The following is a 6,000-nucleotide window of genomic DNA, read 5'->3' as shown; positions in this document are numbered from 1 at the left end:
AAAAATTTAAAAAAAAAAAAATTGTTTGATTTTATTTTTTTAATTTTTAAATAGAAAGAATGGGTTTGAGGGGATTTGGAAGGGAAAGATATCTTGCCATACCCCTCATTTCTAAATCCCCAAATTTGGGAAATTTAGAAGAAGAGGGAAGGGTTCCCCTTTTATTAATGTCAATTTATATTTGTTTCTTTAAATTGAATTGAAGAGGGATAATTGACTATTTATATGATGTCTTACCATTCCCTCTCCTTCCTACTTGTATAAAACCCTATTTCAACCCTAATTTTGTGAGAAGGAAGACAACCACTAAAACACCAAGAAAAACCTTGAGAGAATGAATCCTAGTCTTCCAACCTTCTCTAATTGAACAACCTTGAGAGGTTGAGCACTCCAAACAGAATGATCACCTTCATTGCATTGAATGTGTTACTAAAACCATAAAGACATTATCAATCTTCAAAAATAAAATAAAAAACCATCAACCTAAATTAGATTTATAAGAAAGAACATAAATCCACCAAAAGAAAGTTAAAAAAAAATAGAGAGAGAGAGAGAGAGTACTCACTATTTTTGTGGGGAAAATATGGAATGAATTGGAGAAATGACACCAAATTTATACAAAATAAGATTGGAAGAAAGAAGAGTCAAAATATAAAGAGAAAAGGATAAAAGAAATGTTATAGTAAAGTAGAGAGTGTGGGGAGATAAAAAAATTAAATAAAAAAAGGCAAAGAGGGAGGTGAAGAGTTGGAGAAAATGTAACATTATGTGTGGACTAATAGGGAGAAGAAGATGGTTTTTTTTTTTTTTTTTTTTTTTTTTTTTTTTTTTTTTTGAAATAATATACTATTTATAAAAAAAAATTTATTTGGCTTAATGATAGAATTGGTTGTGTGGATCTTTAACAAACTAGTCAAGGTCAATCGCATGTATTATTTTCTAATATTGTATTCCAGCCAAATTCATACCTCTATTACCTCCTTCATTGACAGTTTTTTTATATTTCACGCTCTTTATTTTATGTCTTTCTCTACCTTCATTTTGTCCATTTGACTTAAGTTGTTTTCAATAGTGCATTAATGCTTCCCTCTACCCATAATCAAACCATTTCAAACAATTTTTTGTCATCTATTTAACAATAGACCCTTATCTTTAAGTGATTCTTCTCTTTTGAAATCCCATCCCTTTTTTTTTTTTTTTCTATTTTTCCATCTTAATATTTTTAACTTTGATTACATTCATTTCATAAATGTGTTGCTTCTTAACAGTCCAACTCTAGTATCATTAAATAAAGCATGTCTTATAGATGTCTTATAAAATTTTCTCTTTAACTTAGTATGTATTTTAGAATCACACAATACTCTTAATGGACTTCTTCACTTCATCCACCTTACTTTTATCCTATGATTCATCCTCTTCAATCTCTCAATCTTCATAAATTATTAAACAATTCCAATTACATACGTACATAGATATATATATATATATATATATATTATTATATATAATTGAATCTAATTAGATCTAGACTCTTCTATTTTTGCATTCAATAATTTACTTGCCACAAAAATTAAAAAATTAGATGGAACACATGCGCAAAATTAAACTCCAATTAAAATTCAATTTAGAATTTAATTGAATTTAGACTCTTTAACTTTTGCACCTAATAATTCACTTGACAAACAAATTTAAAAATTAGATGAGACACATGGCGCAAAATAGTACTCCAGTTTAGAATTTAATTGGATTCTCTTTTAGTTTTGGCTATTAATATATATATATATATATATATGACTTATAAACTTGAATTGTTTTTAGTTATAAACAAAGGCTCATAAATATAAAATCATTCAAAAATTATATTTTTTTATGGTTTACTTATATTGGACTTTTCGTTTTTTACACTAAATTAACTCATTTGACACAAAAAAAAAAAAAAAAAAAAAAACTTAGATTAGATGGGACACATGACATAAAATTAAACTCTAATTGAAAATCTAATTTTTACATTGAATAAATTAACTTGGCACAAAAATTTAAAAACTTAGATTAGATGGGACACATGCATAAAATTAGGCTCTAATTTAATTCCAATTTGAAATCTAATTGGATTTGCTCTTAATTTTACCTATTATTATTATTATTATTATTATTATATAATATATATATATATATATCTTTTAAAAATAATGAAAAGAAAATGAAGACATGGCCACTTATGTGGCTCAACTGATGCGAACACTTTGTGTTACGCTTTAACTTTAGATCTTTTGTTTTATTTTAAAAATGAAAGTATCTAAACCTCTTCGAATATTTAACTTTTTTTTTTAATGCATGGTTATAACAAAGAGAAATCGGCCAAAAATGCTGACAACAGGTTTTAAATATTATACAAATATATATATATATATATATAATATATATTAAATAGAAAGAAAGAGAGAGAGAGAGAGAGAGAGAGAGAGAGAGAGAGAGAGAGAGAGAGAGAGAGAGAGAGAGAGACCTGCAAATTTGGTTTTAACCAACATTTAAGGCCTGCAGCAATTACTTGACTTGAAAATGTTTCCCGTGAAGTACACTCCTCTTGTATAGTTTCATTATTTGGTAGAACCATTGGCATGGGGTTAGGCCTCCTGCAAGTACCAAAAACCATATCTTTAGTTTGACAAACAAATTTTATATCTATTGCATTTTTACCTACCCTAGCCTGAACATGTCTCTCAACAAATTTTAGGGTAAAAAAAACTTGCCCAGTAAATCTTAACCTTTCTGGTAAGAAAGGGCAAAGATAATGTTTTTCATGGTTGCAGCCTTGCAATATTCTACGTTGATGTGAAAGATGTTCGGAAAAAGATTGATGATTGGCATCCGGACTCCCTAACATGTACTCCACAAGTGTTTGCACAAACTCTTCAACATGTTGCTCATATACAAGACGGATTCCACACATTTCAACTTGCACACCTGGGTCACCGCTTTTAAATAAAGCCCCAATGTGATTACACCGATTCAACTGAAAAACACGGCGTGGTATTAAAATACAACAAGTCGTTGCGATGACTCATCAGAAAGGTCTCCAGAGAGGAAAGGCTGGGTATGGCGCAAAAGAAACTGAAAACCAGAATAGTGAAGCAAAATTGTTGAATCCAGCTTGTAACCAGCTTGTTTCATCTGAATACCATAAAGAGCATATACAGTGAACCCCAACCATGTTGAATTATAGTGCACATCTGGAGGCAACTGCATTTCTATGTAGGGCCCATGTTTTTGACAAGTGAACCAGTGTTGTGGACGGGCAATCTGATGAAAGATATAATCATACAAATGGTTTTGTGCCCAATCTACCTGTAAAATACATAAATGTATGGCGATCAAATGTTCAATAGAATGGTTTGAGAGAAAAACATATAAAAAATAATAAGTTTAGAGACAAATTTTTACATTTTTCTTACAACCACTGAGTAGTCACGTTGTTGAATAAACACGTGTGAATGAAAGTCTAACATAGAGAAAGAGGAGATATATTGAGGAATTAATATAACATAACTGCGCCTAAATCCATAAATGTTTTGCTAAAAAGGAGTTTCTTGAGATATAAGAAGAGACCTGATACAATCTTGAAAGCAATGACTTGAGATTTTGTTTTAGCCAGGGGTCATTGCCTCGTGAATTGCTCAGATGATCTTCTATCAATTTTTCATGACCTCGACTGGGGTCATTACAGCTCCTGAAATTTTCTTGCCTTAAGTTTTGTACAAATTCTATCATATCTTGCTCATATAGAATACATGCACCGCACATTTTAATCTGAATATCCAGTCTTGTGGGTCTAATCAAAGAGCCAATGCAACTCCCTTCGTCAGAATGTTCTGTAAACCTCGCATGTGATATGTATAGCCAAAGTCCAAATGAACCAACAAATGTTTCCTTAGGAACCTGAAGGACTAGGGGACAATTCAAAAAAACGCCATCCATGTCAAAATGACAAATAAATTCATGAAAGTATTTTGAATCCTGACCAGGAGAAACATCTTTCAAATTTGAAGGGACTACAAAAATGACACATAGAGCGATCCCTTTCCAACTTCTATTATTGAAGAGATTAGGAGGTAATGGGATTTGCACAGATTGCCCGCACTCCTTATTCTTGAACCACTCTGAAATTTTAGTTTGAGGTACAACCAGGCAAAAGCCTTTAACTTGATGAATTTGGCCCTGTAAAATATAATAAGACATATATATATATATATATAATATTTTAAATCTATGGCATTCGTTTCATGATGATTGCTTTTTATTATTTGACAAAGTTAGTTTTGGTGTAGGTAGGGATTATATCCTAGATATTTTATTTAATGATAACAGATTTTGTCAATTGAACTAACTAGAACCTCACATTCAGCCAAATAATTAAACATACAAATCAACACAAAAATGGTCTATAGTGCACTTAGAAACTACAAATTTTTCGACACCTTAAGAAATCAAGAATTTTGAAACTTGGCAATGTGAAATCAATTTCAAATAATTTTCACTTTGAAAGAACACAACCTCTATAAAAATAATCCTTGAATTATATGTACTTCAACTTTTATGGTGTTCACCCTATAATGATTACTCTTATTATCAGCCAAAAACACTAATCAGTTTTTGTTATAGGTAGGTTTTGAATGCCTAATATTTTATTTGATGATAAGAATCTTCAATAATTGAGCTAAATAGATCCCACATATATACTTCTCTTTAACTACAATGAGTTTTCCTATCTCTTATCTGAAATAAATAAATAAATAAATAAATAAACTACAATGAATTCTTTTATTCACTTTAGCAGTGATTATTACGAAGCCTGCTAACTCCTTCAATTATTTCTAAATGATGTTAATAACTATATTATCACTCGCAAAAAATAAATTTAGGTATTTATTTTTTATGTTATTAAAATCTATCAATCATATTGATTGTGATATCAGTTTATAAGCTCTATATAATAATATCTTTAACATTTTTCTTTCTATAAACAATAAATTTTCTGCTTTGAACATGGATTTCAAACTAGGATACGACAAGCAACTTTTTTGAGCCTCATTTATACTTACTATCAAGGTTTTGAAATTCGGACCAGATCGTACGGTTCGACTGGGAAAACATCGAACTGTTCATTTTTGCGGTTCTTTTAGTCTCAAGAACCGCTCTATGGGAAAAAAGTAGGGACCCGTGCGAACTGCGGTCAGACCTCATGGTTCTGAGAACCGTGATCAGATCGCTTCTCCCGATTCCCTACTTCCCTTTAAATTTGAACCTTAAAAAAAAAAAATTAAATAAATAAATAAAACACAAAAAACAAGCTTTAAATTCTGCTCCCTTCAAAGTACATCACGCAACTCCCTTCAGAGTAGGGGTGAGCAGTGACCGAACCTTACCGACAAAACTGATCCTCATAGACCAGACCGTACCAAGCTTTGGGCTGATTGAACGAGCCAATGCCGGCGAACGGAACTTAATGACCTTTCCGACGCCAATGCGGTGACAGAGTCAGAGTTGATTTTCAAAACCGACCCATATATAGAAATAAAATTAAGGGAAAAAAGAGAAAAACATTCTTAGTAAATTACTAGAAGGAAATCCTACTTATGCCCCCCAACACAGAAGGTAATATTTTTTTGGTAGATTACATCTTAGCGTTGCCGTTGATGTTTTAGTCTTCCGGTTCTATATTAGAGAGAGTAGAGTTGTAAACTTAAAAACTAGTGAAGAGAAAAGAAAAGACTGAAAAGTGGAGAACAATAAGGTAAACAGATAAGATGAAAAGAAAGTGGAGGTAGGTGGGGTATTAAATGACAATGCCACGTTTTGATTTCTAAGTTATTCAACATTTTTTTTTCTTTTATTTAGTTTTATAAAAATTAGAGTGCCACGTTGATTTGAAAATATAAAAACAGAAAATCACTACACGTTGTTTTTTGATAATAAGTCCATAGTTAACAGAAAAAAGAAAAG

The 6,000-nt window shown here is 30.9% G+C and overlaps 1 long non-coding RNA gene across 1 annotated transcript; it reads right to left on the bottom strand.

Moving 5' to 3' along the window:
• Window positions 1-2,487: 2,487 nt before the first annotated feature.
• On the bottom strand, window positions 2,488-4,211 carry LOC136064689 (uncharacterized). Its single transcript, XR_010626275.1, has 3 exons — window positions 3,607-4,211; window positions 2,751-3,345; window positions 2,488-2,633 (listed from the first exon to the last, which is right to left on the bottom strand). It is a non-coding gene; the product is annotated as an uncharacterized LOC136064689 (long non-coding RNA).
• Between the last annotated feature and the right edge of the window lie 1,789 nt (window positions 4,212-6,000).

This window comes from Quercus suber, unplaced genomic scaffold (genome assembly GCF_002906115.3).
Source record: "Quercus suber isolate HL8 unplaced genomic scaffold, Cork oak 2.0 scaffold_737, whole genome shotgun sequence".
Taxonomy (NCBI): domain Eukaryota; kingdom Viridiplantae; phylum Streptophyta; class Magnoliopsida; order Fagales; family Fagaceae; genus Quercus; species Quercus suber.
Note: the sequence above shows the minus strand (reverse complement) of the source record. Positions and strands in the feature narration are given on the sequence as shown.